General features: G+C 34.7%; 1 long non-coding RNA gene across 1 annotated transcript in view; it reads right to left on the bottom strand.

Annotated features, from left to right (window-relative positions):
* Window positions 1-1,514: 1,514 nt before the first annotated feature.
* LOC111388016 overlaps window positions 1,515-16,969 on the bottom strand; it is a 15,833-nt gene continuing 378 nt past the window's right edge. Inside the window, exons 2-3 of the long non-coding RNA XR_002701489.1 lie at window positions 3,527-3,567; window positions 1,515-1,816 (exon numbers count right to left, since the gene is read on the bottom strand). This is a non-coding gene — a long non-coding RNA (uncharacterized LOC111388016). The remainder of the gene's footprint in view (window positions 1,817-3,526; window positions 3,568-16,969) is intronic.

The following is a 16,969-nucleotide window of genomic DNA, read 5'->3' as shown; positions in this document are numbered from 1 at the left end:
TTAATAAATTAATTATAAAATCTAATTTAGTTGATAGTGACTATTTTTAAAGTTATGTTTTTGAAAAAAAAAAAAAAATCTGATTGAATGTATCAGTACTTCTAAAAAATTAATATGGGTCCATACAATGCGAAAAGAATCATCAAATTAAACACAGTAAAAGAAACATATTGAGAAGTATCAAGTGCTCTTCAAGAAATTACTATGTCCTAGACCCCTCTCTCTCTCTCTCTCTCTCTCTCTCTCCCCACCCGCCATTTGGACGCTAGTTTTGTGGGAACTGTGGATAGGCAAATGGATTGAAGCTGATATTTCCTGTTCTTCTGTTTTGATAAGTTTTGTTGACAAACTGACCACCTTGGTTTCTACTTGAAGGTGTGATTATTTGAATGATATTTAGTGTCAGAATTTCTACCGCCAAATTGCTGATTTCTTCCCCTTGTTATTGAAAGATTTTTTACTCAATTGAGCTGTGATAGGTAAACTGAACTTAGGAGGTTCATCTCGTTTGAGAAAGGATTCGTGGTCAAGGAGCTTGTCATGGAGTTCTTCAAAAGATAATGATGTATCACAAGCCTGAATTGCTGCAATTATTTCCTTATATTCTCGTCCAAGACCATTAAGTGTGTGAACTACGATCTCTGCTTTAGTTAGAGAATGACCAATCAAAGCAAGGTCATCAATAATAATTTTGAGACTTTGCAAATACACAGCCATAGATTTTCCATCTAGACACTTTCATGAGTGATGGAAGAAGAACCAACATCCGTGTATTGGATTTGTTGGCAAAAATGGTCTCCAGTTTGAACCATACTTGTGTAGAGGTGTTACACAAGTAAATAAGAGAGGCCACCGTTCTAGTGATAGAGGCTTGAATTGCTTGAAGAATAGGACAATCTTGCCGAACCCATAATTTGTGTGCAGGATTTGCAAAAGATGTATTTGAACTAGTGTCAAGGATTTTTTTTTTTTATTTTTTTTTTTTTTGGTTGGGCAAAGAAAAGATTCATCAATGTAACCCATCAAATCATAACCAAGAAGAAGTTGGTGAAATGAGACTTCAATGAAGTGTAATTGTTGTTTCTATACAGCTTGAAGGATATTTGGGTGAAAGTATTGATAGATATTAGTTGTTGAGAAATTATAGGCTTTGATACCTTAAAGAAGATAATATTTTCTGGTACAAAGGTGATGATTTTCATTCATGTATTGATGAGAATATATGGATCAATTACAACTAATTACATGTGAGCTACGGGAGTTACACCCTAAAATCAAGGCACTAATGAAAATATTAATAAATATGGTAAAATATTAGGGTTTATCACTTAATCATGAAATTATGTTTTGAAATATAAAATTAATGAGTAAGTTTGTCATATCTCTAATCCTTAAACTTTAAATGAAATGCTTCAATATTGCATAACATGCTAAGGTCGTGATTCAGTTTGGTCGCCACATACTTTTAAATAAGGAGGCGTTGATGACAAAACTATATTTAAGTAAGGAAAAAATAAAATCAACAAGAAGGCCGGAAAAACATTATAATAATGCGTCAAAAGAACAAAAGTACTGAATTATATGTATCAAATCATCTAATAATTTATTGATCATAAAGAAAAAGAACATGTAAAAATACTCCTTCGATAATCATTATAACTGCACCATGAAGAAACTAACAATGACTAAAGCAACCATAAACAGGAATATATATTCGAAGCTGTCCATGGATGGAGAGTGGGTTGAGTCAGGAACTCTTTCATCTCTCTTAAGAATTGATCCAGCTAATATTATTGTATCACCCGTGATTGTCGTTCTGTAATAATTTCGCTACTAACTTGAGCAAAACGAATTTAAACATTTCTTTAATAATAAACGAATTTATAAAAATGTCAAACTCCAATACAAACTCCTATTCCTGGTTTTTTAGGTGGAAAAATAAGAACCTTAAGCAAGATGAGCAGTAATATTTAAAGGAAATTCAGATTAGGTTCCTATGTGCGTATTTCAACATGTATGATTAAAATTAACGGAGAATAAGGCTTGCAATCCAATTGCAGCATTTCAAATATCAAATATATATTTATGACAAACTAAAATAAAATCGGTGATTCAGATGAAAGTATTTTTAAGAATCAGTTTTCAGTAAATTTATTTGATCCATAAAACTATGCTGAGGGTATTATTATCAGTGCGAAAAAATGAAGGTATATGATCTTAGATAAATACTAAGAATGGATGAATGATACTCTAGAGAACTGGATGAGAAAATTGGAATTTAATTTCTCATAACAGAACTTCCATATTTTGATAATCATAGGAGAGGAAAAACTCAAAAATTTACATAATCGAGAAGATCACCTACGGACATGGAGAACCATTTCACTAATCAAAGTTTCATATTACTAATTTTTGTGAGTCTCAATCTCCCTCTACACAGAACCAACCTTCCTCTATTTTTCTTCCATTTTCTCTCTTTAAACTCTTCACTTGGCCGTGTGTGGTGTGATACATGGTGAGTCCTTTCATTCCCATTTCCTTTTATTTTCGTCACTTGAAGATTCTGCAGATTCCTCATTCTAAAACATATGTACATTTTTTGCTCATGGAGCTAAAATATCCAACAGATTCATATTCAAATTCAATCAAAAGAGTCCAAATATCCTTCTTCAAAATTCTTCGCTTTTCTATTTCTTTTACTATTTTTAAGTTCGTGTTTGATTCTAGATATGAACTAAGATGGTGTATATTATTTGAAGCCCAAGTACTAGAAGTAAAGGGTTCGCCAATTATGTTATGCCTAAAGGGAAAAACATCTTCTAAATATAAAGTAATTGGTGTACTTTTGCCGTATCTTATAAAGACAACATTGATCCTAAAGTACAGCTACTTTTGCTTAATAATCGCCCAGCTCGTATAGAATATCTAGCCTTGGGATCCTTTTCCCTCAAAGAATATGAAATCAATTTTGTAGTGATTTACTACGAATTAGTCTTTAAACTCATTCTCAACTCTTGAAGTTTGGACGACCAATTTTTTCATGTTTTGCATCCATAAAATTTTTCCAAAATACCATTCTTAATCAGATATATTTTGAAGATAATAACACTTCGTCTATATATCTTTTATGTCAAACTGGTCATTCATCTCCATCTAGTCCCAAAGGTGGTTACTCTGTTCACTTCTCTTAGTCGAACTAACACGAAAGTCCTATGTGGCCGAGTTAACTAGGACAATGCATTGTTACAATTTACCAACAATGAGAAAATAATAAATTGGTGTGTTATAAAAGCTAGGCTAGAGAGTCCTACTAAATTCAGACCTTGATACAATTAATCATGTCATATGGTGCTTTGCCAACAAACTACACGTATCATATACTTTACCTACGATATTAACAATATCATGTCATAATCATGCATCATTTATGATCGTGCTACATGCATAACAAAATGTTTGTGTTCACTTTAAACAAGTAAAATCTATGATCATTGTCGACAACTTATAGAAAATGCAAAATGGGTACCTCTTTGATGGATTCACTTCTTTGTACCAGCTTGAGGCTTCCTGAAGTTCATTATAAACACCAAAAAAAATACATATAAAACAAAAAGGATTAAAATTCTCAGGTTTTCTGTTAAGAAAAGGATTTGTATAATTCTGCTATATGTTACATTCATTCGTAATGTCAATAAATAGGTACGGTGAGGTTGCTATACAAGTAAAATGACTAAGATCCATGCTGATTACAAGTAAAATGAACTAACATCCAAGCAGATTTTGTGAAACTATGCTAAAAACCATGCTAATCTTGTGCAATTCTTCTATTCTAAGAATAAAGATTTACGGGAAAAATTGACTAAAATCCATGCAGATTTTGTGCAACTGCGTTCTTAGTATGGAAATGTTAATACTCTCCCTCATGTTAGCGCATGAAGATCTATGATCCCAACTTGCAGAAGAAGCAATGAAATAAGTCATGACCCAATGCTTGGTAAAAATATCTTCAATCTAATCGGTTGCGGAGACATGAGATAGAGTGAGGAAACCAGAGCAAAGCTTGTCACGAATAGTGTGGCAATCAATCTCTATGTGTTTGGTCTGCTAATGAAATACTAGCTTGTAAGCAATATGTAGTACCGACTGATTGTCACAAAAAAGATAAGTAGCAAGTGAATGGGATATGCTGAGATCAGCAAGTTTTGAGCCAAATAAGCTCACATGTGGTTATGGCCATGGCTCGGTATTCAGCCTTAGTGGTGGAGCGAGCCAGGGTGATTTATTTCTTGGTGTGCCAACAAATGGGGTTGGTACCGAGGTGGACGAAGTAACCAATGGTGGAACGGCAAGGGGTTGGGCAGCTGGCCTAGTCTGAATCTGTATAGGCAATGAGCCCAAGACAACTGGAGGCTACAAAGAAAATGCCATGACCAGAAGTGCCCTTAAGCTAGCGAAGAACTCGATGAGCAGCAATCAAATAAGGTGCTCGGGGTACATGCATGAACTGACTAAGTATGTTGACTGCAAAGATAATGTCAAGTCGGGTAATGGTGAGGTAAATGAGGCGGCCAACAAGCCGATGATAGGGACCCGAGTCTGGCAAGAGATTCATTTAATTAAAAAAAATATTTTTTCTTGATTGAGCTTTCTCACTCTTTCTATGCCTCTTCCTTGGAGGACCTTCCCTCTCGATTTCTGACGGCCTGCTTTTTTTTCTCTTGCAAGCGGCAATCAGCTCAATTGAAATCTCACAAGGAAAAAGCCTACCCTTCCGCGCCTAGTCTCTGTGGATTGACATGAGGGGATAGGGGTGGCCATATTTTTGGGAGCTACTCTGGCCGAACCTGAATTACTTAGGATGCCTGTACTTACGCCCCACGCGGTCGCGTTCGATCCGTCTCGGTAGCAGCCGCAAAACAGTGTGGACAGCACGCTGCAACAGGACGGAATGGGCAGAATGCAGGCTGCCTAAAATTGTGCAGTTTTCCAGGGCGTTAATGAGGTTTTTCTAAATCCCGACCCAACCATTTTGGAGGAAAAATACATGAACCTGCAGCGGGATATTTTGGGATGCAAGTAAGCAACTTGTACAACTTGTCCACTTGTGCCACTTGCAAGATATTATCAAAGATACAAGCTAAGCGCGAGTTGGCGAAGATATTATCAAAAGTGCAAGCTAAGCACGAGTTGGCAAGAATAATATCTACTATGCAAGCTAAGATCGAGTTGGCGACAACTTGCAAGGAAAGTTGTAAGCTTATCCACTTGACGACAACTAAACATGAGTTGTAAACAACTAGCATGAGTTGTAAACAACTAGCACGAGTTGTGAACAACTAAGCGTAGGTTGTAAAGTAATGCCACTTAATCTTAAGGAGGTTTAAATTTTGCCTATAAATAGAGATGGAAGTCTCATTTGTAAATCATGTAGAGTTCAATGAGTTTATTCATTAGAGAGATTGTAAAGTTTTCCCTTTCATTTATACAAAGAAAGTTTCCCGACCTTACTTGTTTTTCATATATCCCTTATTTCAAAATTCTCTTCTCAACGTGGGTATAATTTAGCCTCCTTGGTTAAATTATTTGTGAGCGTGAAAAGGCTGACTTAACGTTTTCTCGTAAGGTGCGGGAATTGTCAAGCGTTAAAGCCGCACGGTTCTAGTTGTTCGGGTGTAACGAAACTAGGTCCGTGACAAGTGGTATCAGAGCCTCGTTTGTAGGCCGTTATAATGGCGGAATCTCAAGAAACTGTTGGTATTGAGATTGAGGAGAGGGGTCGAGGTGCTGCCCAAACTGAAGTAAGGAAAACTAGAGGCAAAAGTAAGGTGAGGGAAGCCACCAACATGGAAGGTAAACTTGACCAAATCATCTCAAATATGGGTGATCGGGTCAAATCTCTTGAAAGCTCTTTGGAGGCATTGGAGGGACACGCCATTGGAAAGCTAGAAACTCTACAAATTAATGTCGAAGAGGTGATGGACATACAAGCATCGTTGGAAAATGATGTCCAAACGATGAGAGATGATGTTCGAGCTGTGGTAGCCAGACGAGCCGCGGTGACGGATGATTTTGGTCGTCTTCAAACCAAAGTCTTGGATGCCGTTTCCGCCATGCATGGCCAAGTTAACCAATTGGCTGTGATGATGGAAAGAATGAGCAAAGACCTTGAACAATACAAACACTCCACTGCCGGTACAAGTGGAGGTGCCGCTTCAACTATTGTTGCCCCGAGGATTGAATACCCGAAGCCTAAACATTATGATGGGTGACGGGATGCCAAAGATGTGGAAAACTTCCTATGGCAAATGGAAGTTTACTTTGAAGGTGTAAATCTTGTTGATGAAGTCATGAAAGTTCGGACCGCTTCTATGTATCTTAATGACACCGCATCTCTTTGGTGGCATCGTAAGCATGCCGATGTTGAACATGGAGCTAGCAGAATTGATACTTAGAATGAGTTCAAAAGGGAGCTAAAAAGGCAATTTTACTCGGAGAACGTTGTGTACGAGGCCCGCTAGAAACTAAGAGAATTGAAAAAGGGACCATCCGTTACTATGTCAAAGAGTTCACGACCCTTATGCTTCAAATCCCTAGCATGCCGGAGGATGTCTTGCTATTCTATTTCATGGATGGATGTACAACATGGGTCCAGCAAGAATTACAACGTCGCGGAGTCAAAAATGTAGATGAGACAATTGCGGTTGCCGAATCTTTGACGAAGTTCCAAAGGAGTACGGAGTCGCAAGCAAGGACTTTCAAACCAACTAAAGGGAGTTTTAGCAAAGGGGGAGGTGATATGTGAAAAGATAAGCAACAGAGTAAGCCAAATTGGAGGCCAAATCCCAAAGTTGATTACAAACCCGGTGGCAACAAACCAACTACTTGGCGGAAGGAGTATGATGATAAAAAGAGGGGTAATTTTGCTCCTCGTAGTTGCTTCATTTGCAAAGGGCCACATCTCATGCGAGATTGCCCTAAACTTGGATCCTTGGCATCTATTACGGAGACTCAACTGGAGGCTTCCCATGACAAGGAAGAAGGTGCAAGTCATATGGGTTCATTGCAACTTTCAATGCTTTGAATGCCAAAACCGTTCCAGGGGTGAACAGAGAAAAAGGATTGATGTTCGTATTTGCCGAAATCAATGGACAGCAAACACGGGCATTAGTTGATACCGGAGCCACACACAATTTCATCACGGAGGATGAAGCTCGGAGGCTTGGATTGAACATTCACCATGGAGGTGGATTGATGAAAACAGTGAATGCAATTGCAAAGCCATTAGCAGGCGTAGTTCGAGGAGCGAGACTACGGTTGGGTTCGTGGCATGGACCTGTTGATATATCTGTGGCCCCGATGGATGATTTCAAGCTAGTATTAGGCTTGGATTTCTTAAGGAAGTTTAATGCTATTCCTATGCCTTCCTTTGGTTCAATATGCATCTTGGAGAAGGGATCATCATGCATGGTTCCTACCGTTTCCATGGGGATGGAAACACGACAACTTTCGGCTATGCAATTAGCAAAAGGATGGAAGAAGGGTGAGCCGACATTCATTGCTCAATTGTCGGTTGCAACCGAAGTCACCGCAAATAATGATGACTTACCAAATGTAATTGGAAAAGTCCTTGAGGAAAATAAGGACGTGATGCCCAAGGAGTTGCCAAAGAAACTTCCACCTAGGAGGGAAGTAGACCATCGCATTAAGTTGGAGCCCGGTGCCAAACCCTCGGCCATGGCACCTTATCGCATGGCACCTCCGGAGTTAGAGGAACTTCGAAAATAACTTACGGAGCTTGTGGAGACGGGAAGGATTAGACCATCCAAAGCTCCCTATGGCGCCCCAGTGTTATTCCAAAAGAAGTTGGACGGGATACTAAGGATGTACGTTGATTACTGGGCACTAAATAAGGTGACGGTGAAAAACAAATATCCTATTCCATTGATTGCGGACTTATTTGATCGGCTTGGTAGCGCTAAATGCTACACCAAGGTTGATTTGCAAGAAGGCTACTATCAAGTTCGGATTGCGGAAGGAGATGAGCCTAAAACTACTTGCATTACTCGGTATGGTTCCTATGAATGGCTTGTCATGCCGTTCAGTTTGACAAATGCCCCGGCCACCTTTTGTACCTTGATGAACAAGATATTTTATCCATACTTGGATAAGTTCATGGTGGTTTATCTTGATGATATTGTCATCTATAGCAACACGTTGGAGGAACATGTTGAGCACTTGAAAATTATCTTCCAAGTGTTGCGGAAAAATGAATTATACATCAAGAAGGAGAAATGTTCATTTGCCAAAGAAGAGGTTCATTTCTTGGGACATATCATCGGGCATGGTCACTTGAAAATGGATGGAGCCAAAGTAAAAGCAATCAATGAATGGGAGCCACCTACTAAGGCGACGGAGTTGCGGTCTTTCCTTGGATTGGTGAATTACTATCGGCGTTTTATTAAAGGCTACTCATCCAGAGCAGCCCCATTGACGGACTTGCTCAAAAAGTCTCAAGGATGGGATTGGACCGTAAAATGTCAAAGAGCCTTTGATGATTTAAAGGCGGCGGCCATGTCGGAGCCGGTGTTGGCCTTACCGGATTTCAACAAAAGTTTTGAAGTTCAAACTGATGCATCGGATTTTACTATTGGAGGTGTGCTCATGCAATAAGGTCATCCTATTGCCTTCGAGAGCCGCAAGTTGAATGACACGGAGCGGCGTTACACGGTGCATGAAAAAGAAATGACGGCCATTGTGCATTGCCTACGGGTACGGCGTCATTATCTTTTGGGTTCCCGTTTTGTGATCAAGACGGACAACGTGGCTACAAGTTACTTCCAATCACAAAAGAAGTTGAGCCCAAAGCAAGCTAGATGGCAAGATTTCTTAGCGGAGTTTGATTATATGATGGAATACAAACCCGGGAAGGTGAATGTAGTGGCGGATGCACTTAGCCGGAAGGCGGAACTTGCGGCAATTAGTCAAGCCAGGGGTACCTTATTAGAGGAAATTAAATAAGGATTGGAGCATGGCCCCATGGCGAAAACATTGATGCAAGCCACTCGAGAAGGAAAAACAAGACGATTTTGGATTGACAACGAGTTGCTATACACCACTGGGCAACGGGTATTTGTGCCTAAGTGGAGAAACTTGCGACGTGACTTGATTCGGGAATGTCATGACACCAAGTGGGCTGGACATCCCGGGATAGATCGGACATTAGCTTTGATTGAACGAGCATATTATTGGCCGCAAATGAGGGATCAAGTTGAGACATATGTCCGAACATGTCTTGTGTGCCAACAAGACAAAGTGGAGAATAAATTACCAACGGGACTTCTTGATCCTCTTCCCGTTCCGGATCAACCATAGGACGTGGTCACCATGGATTTCATTAGTGCATTGCCAAAGTCCGAAGGGTTCGGATCAATAATTGTTGTTGTTGATCGATTTTCTAAGTATGCTACTTTCATTCCAGCCCGTAAGGATTGCACTGCGAAGGAGACGGCAAGGTTATTCTTCAAAAATGTTGTGAAGTATTGGGGGTTGCCAAAGCATATTGTAAGTGATCGGGATCCCCGCTTCACGGGAAATTGTGGACGGAGTTGTTTAAACTCCTTGGATCGGATTTGCACTTTTCAAGTAGTTTTCACCCTCAGATGGAAGGACAAACGGAACGGGTGAACGCATTGTTGGAGTGTTATCTTCGGTACTTTATTAGTGCTAATCAATGGGATTGGGCGAAGTTTATGGACATAGCCCAATTTTCCTACAACTTGCAGAAAAGTGAATCCACAGGACATAGTCCATTTGAGCTTGCAATAGGGCGACAACCAACAATGTTCCACACATTATCAATGGTTGGTGATTCTAACCGAAGTCCCGGAGCAATCAAAATGGCTAAGTCATGGAAAGATCATGTGGACTTAGCAAGATCTTGCTTGGAGAAAGCCCGGAAGCGAATGAAGAAATGGGCTGATGTGAGACGAAGACCATTGGAATTCAACATTGGAGATCAAGTACTTGTGAAAGTGTTGCCTCAGCAATTCAAAGCCTACCGCAGAGTTCACAAGGGCTTGGTTAGAAAATATGAAGGTCTGTTCCCCATCCTCACGAAGGTTGGAAGAGTTTCCTACCGGCTAGATCTTCTAAACATTTTAAAGATCCATCCGATTTTTCATGTAAGCATATTGAAGCCCTATAAGCCGGACTTGGAGGATCTAGGGAGAAACAAATCAAAGAGAGGTTTGGAGGTAGAAAATTTACAAAAATAATATATTTTAACTGACATTATTGAATTCTATTATTAATATTGTATTATTAATCGTATTGTAAGCAAAAGTTGAAAGTGAGAGCGAAAGAAATAATTATTAAAGAAATATTCTAGGTATTTAACATATAATAGCAGACTCAAATAATGGCATTTAATGTATATTATTCATGTTGAGTGGTGAAGGCATTTTTTATTTTTTATTATGGGGTTAAAAATTAAGTTACAAAAAGAATTTTTAAAGCAATAAAATTAATATAAATAGATCAATACATTATTACATTATTCGTCGACACATTTCACACCTTGAAAATGTCATATAATCAGAGCATTATCAATATTGTCATCGTCCTCAATAATGTAAAATACTAATTTTAGAATTTTTAGATCAATATAAAATTAATATAAATAGATCAGTACATTATTATGTTATTCATCGACACATTTCATACCTTGAAAACGTCATATAATCAGGTTATTATCAATATTATTAAATACATTTTCTTCAATAACTGAATAACGTCAAATACAAACTTCTGTTTAGAAAATCTCTTAATAACTATTACAAAATGTAACTCAACAAAAAATGAACACATATAATTCAACAGCTGAAACACAATGAATTCCATTAGGCAAAGTTTCCCTCTTTCACTAAATCACAATAGAAAATAATGTATAGCTATATTCCACAATCAATTCCGTTAGACACAATTTTCCATGATTCCCACATCCAATTCCGTATTAGCGTGATAGATAACAATAAATTCCATAAAAATTCCAATCACCAATTAGCGAAAGCCATTGCTTAGCCATTGCTTATTTGAGAAGTGAGAATAAAGACAAGATTGTTAAGACGTTGATGTGGAATTATCTAGAAATTAAAAAAAATCTTTAATTTTATAAACAGATCGCCTAGATATTCACGTGTATGTTATATCAAGAATAAATTATTTGAATTTTTACCTAAATTCGATGGTCGATTCTTGATTTTAATTTTGATTCACGAACATCCAATCTTTTGGATCACAAACTTCCAATTTTTAATTGCAAAAACTTGATGATTCAAATCTCTAAGTCTTCTATGATATTCTTCAAAGTCAAGACTATACTGGTAGATGGACACCTTCTTTTAATTAAATCAAGAAATTAATTATTGATCTAGACAATTGATAAAAGCAAGAAAAATAACAATTTCTTTTTCTTTTTTCATTTTCTCTCTCTCTCTAAATTTGAATACCCTGAAATTATGTATTATGAATATTGTACAATTTCATAGGATATCTAGGTTTCATCTAATCTATATTTATAGAGATAGAGTAGTTTCAATCCTTATATAATAACAATTTCACATTCAAATATGAGTTCTAAATAAAATCCAATTATGAGCTTTAATTAAAGTCCAAATCCAATTAGTTTACATGTAATTACATGTATAGTTTTAGAACCTCAGTTACAATTATAATTAAGTTTACAACATTTATAGTAATTACAATTAAATACAAAACTTTATTATAATTACAATTAAGTTCAAAACTATTATAATTTCGTAATTCAGGTCCAAAAGTTTATGAAGCTACCACGATGACTTGATGGGGTATATATTATTCAAACTCCAATAATTAGATCCTATTTAGTAGAACCTAGACCATCCAATCTAATTATTAGTCTATGATTTTTCCACTAAAGGTGAAAGACTAAGCTCTTGAAATATATAAGTTCACAAAAGCTAATAAATCTGTAATATTTTTCTCTGACCTGCCGTATATGTATTTTATTCCCATCCGAAATTCGATAATTAGGTATGAGTATAAATGACCATTTTACCCTTCTAATTATTCTCACTAGCTTAAATACAATTTTCTTCAACGGTCCTGTAAATTAATTATAGATGTCAAAGTTTAACCTTCGTTAAACATTGAGCTCAAATTATAACCGTTCAACATAAAATGCTTAAGTAGTCACTTTACCCATTTTTCAGGATTACAATTCCTGACACGAATTCATGCTCTCTACTCCATTCATTCTCAAGTTCCCAAATCATAAAGATATTTGACCAATCAATTTGATCTCTTCCATTAATAAATCAAAGAACCATTAGGTCATCTCCAGTGCTGCACCATTTTGCACCAAATCTTGTACCAAACTAAATTCATGTCCAACCACTATACCAAAACTTACATCAAATGAACAATGTTTAACTATTTTCTTCCCTTTTTTATTATTAGTAATTTATTTATTTGAAATATTATCTATTTAACTATTTATAAATACATAAATTACTAAAAACATTAAGCCCCCGTTTGGCTCCCATTTAGTGAAAAATGAGTTGTTAAAAAAGAATGAAAAATTTTCAATTTACGTGTAATATTATTTTATGGAAGATAGTGTGGTTGAAAATATGATAGAGAAAAATGAAATGTAATGTAATGAAAATTAATGGGAGCCAAACAGGGCTTAAATTATGGGAAAAATTAAATTCATTAATAAATATAAAAAAACATAATACAATTAATAAAAACGCTACAACAACGAAAATATTAAATCATGCCATCAAAATAATGGGACAATGCATTTCGAATTTGGATATTATGATAATACGAAGTCACAAAATTTTTGCATCTAAATTCTCCGAATTCATATGTTCTTCCCACAAGTCATCGATTAATGCAAATCACTAAACTATGCTCTTTTTATGTATCGTTTTCTTTAAATAAAATTAGATTATTGTATGTATGTCGTCGTTTAATATATTTCATGTTAATTTTCATTAATAATTGTGTTTGTTATATTTTATATTTTTTTCTACTTTTAATTAATCATTAATTATTATTTTTTTACATTTAAAAAATTTATTTTAAATGAAAATGATGATGATGATGATGATGATGATGATGATGATGATGATGATGATGATGATGATGATAATAATAATAATAATAATAATTTATTGTAGTAAAAAATATATAGCACAAATGACACAAATACCCTTAATCAATTTATTTGGAAAACGATGAGAAAGGATAAAAAAGACTTTATACACTTTGCACCATTTTGTACAAAAATGGTGCAAAGTGTAGTGTTGTATTGGAACTCTTTTGCAACAAAAAATGGTACATTTTGGTGTTTTGGGTCTCACATTGGAGATGGCCTTAACCTTGTCGAGGGGTTTAGATGAAATGCACAGCGTTCAGGTGGAATTTCATTCTCCGCATGATTATACTATAGAATTAAATTCGACACGCGATCCGCTCAATACACTCCAAGTGTATTAGTGTCACTTTAATTATTTATGTGATAAGGACAAATCGCAAACCTAAATAATGAATCGATCAACACTACAATTTTCCAATACAAAGTGCCAACTCTTTTACATTAATTGTGAATAAATTATTTATTGTCAAAATATAAATTGTGTCAAACTGTGCTTCTCAACACAAATATCCAACTTATATTATCTCAAGTGATCATAGTTACTTTAATTCGCATGCTTAATAATAAATAATATAATAAATAAATAAAATCACAATTTATTTATTTTAAATAATTATTTTATCGTAGCAAAATATACTATATGGAAATACAACCCAACAAAGATTTCATTTCTTCCATTAAAATTCGCCCATATAAACCACTGAATTGCCTATCCTGATAAATAAACATATTACAAAAATAGTTCAAAAAAAAAGCAAATATCTACAAAACAAAATCAATAAATATCATAAATTAAAGCATAGGCGCATAACTCATTGGCGGACTACAACAAAATAGACTTTGTGGCCGCACGATGTATAAAGCAATGCCGTAAAAAGTGTTCACCTTTTACAGGGTGCAATGCACGCAGTCTATCAACGTCGTTATTAATTTTTACGGCATCCAGCTGCACATCTTAAAAAGTTACGGCATGCGGTTTGTTTATTCTTTTTATTTAATTACTAGCACACCTAAAAATAAATACAAAACTAAATTCCATATATATTACTAGGTTTTCCATAGTTTCGGTAAACACAAATATTGAGTACAGTTTAATACAATATATCAATATAAAATTCATCTCAATACTTCTCAAAAAGTATATACTACATCAAAATAAATAAATAAATAAATAAAATGTTACAAAGTATTACATCCATATTAAAGTCTACTTCTTGGAGTTGAGAATTGCGTGTAGAGCCGAGCGAGGCCATTCCAAGATTTTAATAGCCGCCTATCCAAAATTCTACACCCATGATTGTGGCAACTATACCATATGTGTTTTCTTCCTAATGCATCTTCAAGGAGAAAAAGCTCATGTGTAGGATGATATAACCTTAATAAATGTATCCAATCTTATCAGTGACGGCCCTAAGTATAGGCGAAATAGGCAATCACCTAAGGCCCCAAATTATGTAAATTAATTGATTGGTTGAAGAAAAATGAAAATTATATTTATGAAATTCTGACAATAGAATTATCACATGCAAACATAAGAAACTAATAAAAATTGAAAATATAAAAATCTTTAATATATATATATATATATATATATATATGACAAAAAACTTATCACTTACATTTATTTATCAGAAACATTACTTTCCCTATTTATATTAAGTTGACACTTTATCTTTTAAACATTCATTTTCTTTTTTTAATCAAACAAAAGATCTCTTTGTCTTTTTCAATTTCATATCCAACAATCACCCACCATTATTTTTTCAACCCAACAAGAAATAAATTATCTCCCTTTGAATTAAGATTTTGAAGATTCAATGCAATTTGGTTTGTCTCACTATCATTGTTACAACCTTACAGGTTTCTTTCTTTCTCTCTTATCTTCAAAACATAAACTACAAATTATATAGATTGTTATTGTATTGTTTTGTTTTGATCCCATGATAATAATATTTTTAGATATTTACTGAAAGTAATTTGAATTTAATAATTCTTTATCCTTGTTCATACAGATATTTCTTATTTTAAATTAATTTCTTATAAATTAATATAAAATTAGAAGCTCGTTTGTATTTGATTATTATTTTAATTATTTTGTTACACTATCTTTTGCAGTCACGTTATCCAATTTTGTACATAAATCACTCAAATGTATATTCAATTTTATTTGAAAAAGTTGCAGTGAGAAAATAATCATACAAATGAGCATACCCCTTTGCCATTGCATTGCAATTCTGTTTGCCAAACTTTACTTATAATTTATGTTGTTTGTTGAAATTTGACATTTTATTAATTCTCGCTTCAAATTTTGGGACTTAGTTGTCTGTGTTAAATTCTTTATATTTATATTAAGCCCCTGTTTGGTATCGATTAAAATATTTTAATCTAAATCTAAATCAACAATTAATCTTAACAACATATTTTATGGGTTCCAGAACTTCAAATCTACATATTTTATCTACTTCTATAAAAATCTACCAAAAAATTAATTTTAGGGTTGTTTGAGCCCCATTTTTCTAAAAAAAATGTATTTTAAAATAGTCTTACGATGGAGAATGTATGGTTATAAAATAAGAAAAAAATTTGAATATGCGAATAATATTATTTTATTGAAAAATGTGTTGTTGAAATTGTATCAAATCACTATTGAATAATGTATTTGGATGAAAAAATGAGGCTCAAACAAGGGCTTAATTTTCATCAAACAAACTAAAACTCTATAACTCAAAATATGGGGCCCCAATTTGAAATTGTCATAAAACTCCCAAAATATCAGGGTCAGCCCCGAATCTTATCCATGATAATACACCAACACCATTAAATTATAATCTGTTATATATATATATATATAGAGGACATCATAGAAATCAAGTTCCAATTAGGTAAGTCATTTTGACAATAATGTTTCATACAAACTGAAATTATAAAAAATTAATTCAAACATCAATTGAAATAGGCGGTATTGGAACTGTCACAAACACCTTCAACACTACAGTAATTGAGAAATTAATAGATAACTTGGTTAAGTAACTCGAGAAATGATAAAAGTAACAACAATAACAGTGACAGCAGTCAGATTAGTGGTGTGAGTGGTGTGTAGAATGCCTTATTCTAAACTTGCTGTTCTTATCTCCACATTATTATTGAAATTTTTTATTAACTTCAATTTACTCGAGCGAAGAACTGGATCATGAAATTTCAAATTAGACAGCCACTTAAAAGTATGGGTTAATGTAATATTTCATTAATGAAAAGGGGCTTCCACGATGGATTTTCCCATCACTAAAAAATTTTCTCATAATAGCAAAGCAGTCGGTACATTCACATTAGTAAATAAGCCAACTGATTTTGTCAGCTCATCAACTCATTAAAGCACCTAAGGAAATTTTTCTCTCTCTTGAACCTCTGCTGTTTTCACAAAAACAGAAATAAGTTCATCAAAAGGAGATTAAAAGTTTCTTTTCAATAAGTAGTTGCCTATTAAAAGCTGCAAGAAAACTGGTTGAGAAATGTTTCTTCAATAGGTAGTCCCCTCCACCCCCCATGAAACCATCAATGGTTGAAAATTAATTCAATTTGCAAGTTTAATTTAATAAAATTAAATTTTGGTTTATCCCTGGAATAGAGTGTTAACCGTTCGCTTCATCTATATTTCACGGTTCATAATATAGCAAATCATAACCCCAAATCACAAATTCAAAGATTACAATATTAAATCCGCAAATTCACACACACACACACACACACATATATATATATATACACACT

This window comes from Olea europaea, unplaced genomic scaffold, assembly GCF_002742605.1.
Source record: "Olea europaea var. sylvestris unplaced genomic scaffold, O_europaea_v1 scaffold447, whole genome shotgun sequence".
Taxonomy (NCBI): Eukaryota; Viridiplantae; Streptophyta; class Magnoliopsida; order Lamiales; family Oleaceae; genus Olea; species Olea europaea.
Note: the sequence above shows the minus strand (reverse complement) of the source record. Positions and strands in the feature narration are given on the sequence as shown.